At 38.8% G+C, this 1,664-nt stretch overlaps 1 pseudogene; it reads left to right on the forward strand.

Annotated features, from left to right (window-relative positions):
- LOC102185131 lies at nt 929-1,435 on the forward strand (annotated as a pseudogene).

Here is a 1,664-nt window from a genome sequence, read left to right on the forward strand (position 1 = left end):
TGAAGCTGAAACTCTAATACTTCAGGTACCTGACGCGAAGAGCTGACTCATTTGAAAAGACTCTGATGCTGGGAAAGTTTGAAGGTGGGAGGAGAAAGGGACAACAGAGGATGAGATGGTTGGATGGCATCACTGACTCAATGGACATGAGTTTGAGTAAGCTCTTGGAATTGGTGATGGACATGGAGGCCTGGCATGCTTCAGTCCGTGGGGTTGCAGAGTCGGACACGACTGAGTGCCTGAACTGAACTAAACAAGCAAGATCTCTGATGGAAGCGGGCAGATCATCACTGAGCAAAGGTGAGATGGCTCAACGGCCATTCTCAGTTGACCCAAAACAAATTATACATGGATTTTCTTGATTTTTTTACTTTTATATCATGATGAGAAAATTGCAGAACTGAAACAATAGTAAAGTCTTCCAATTCACACATATATGTGTTTAAGTAAATTTAGTAATTCTCTAAATATTCAAGAGTTATGGTTTTTACTCATTGGTAAATTGTGTGTCCACCAATGATATAAAGGGCTTCCCTTGTGGCTTAACTGGTAAAGAATCTGCCTGCAATGCAGGAGACCTGGGTTTGATCCCTGGGTTGGAAAGATCCCTGGGAAAAGGAAATGGCTACCCACTCCAGTATTGTGACCTGGAGAATTCCATGGACTGTGTAGTCTGTGGGATCACAAAGAGTTGGACACGACTGGGTGACTTTTACTTTCACCAATGATATAATCATTTCAGTTTTACATAATTATATTGTTGGGTATTGATTTATTTTACATAAGATGTTGTTTCTTATTTTTCCAGTTTAACATGAAGTGCTGATATTGCTATTTGTCCTTTGAATGTGCTAAATTATTTTCCATTAATCTTAAAAAGTAATTCAACATTTTGGCTGGAACCACCTTCTTCCAGCAATTCACTAAAATGACCAGCAAAAAGGGAAAGAGGAGGGGCACCCTCCACATGTTCTCTAGGCCTTTTGGAGAACTTGGAATTGTTCCTTTGGCTACATACATGCAAATCTACAAGAAGGGTAATATTGTAGACATCAAGAGAATGGGTAATGTTCAAAAAGGAATGTTCCAGAAATGTTATCATGGCAAAACTGGGAGAGGCTACATTACCCAGCATACTGTTGGCATCACTGTAAACAAACAAGTTAAAGGCAAGATTCTGGTCAGGAGAATTAATATGTGTATCAAGCATATTGAGCACTCCAAGAGCTGAGATAGTTTCCTGAAATGTGTGAAGGAAAATGATCAGTAAAAGAAGGAAACCAAAGAGGAAGGGGCTTGGGTTCAGCGGAAGCAACAGTTTCCTCCACCCAGAGAAGTACACTTTGTGAGGATCAATGTTAAGGAGTTAAAAACAGTTCTAACAGTTGAACTGTTGGAGCCCATTCTCTACAAATTCATGGCACGATGGGTGTAAAAATAAAGACCTGGACTGTACAAATGTTTCTGTTAATTGAGTAGAGATGTTATGTCCCCTCCCTAAGGAAATACTTAAACCACATTGTAATTGTGTCCAAATTCAGTGGGTGCCATCTTCTCAAATTTAGTTTTTATTTTCTTTCTGAAAGATATAAAACAGTTTATTGTTTGGTATGCTCTGTTGGTTAATAAATTGCCAGATAGTATTTATATAAAAAAGTAATTCA

The sequence above is a fragment of the Capra hircus genome, chromosome 2, assembly GCF_001704415.2.
Source record: "Capra hircus breed San Clemente chromosome 2, ASM170441v1, whole genome shotgun sequence".
NCBI classification, from domain to species: domain Eukaryota; kingdom Metazoa; phylum Chordata; class Mammalia; order Artiodactyla; family Bovidae; genus Capra; species Capra hircus.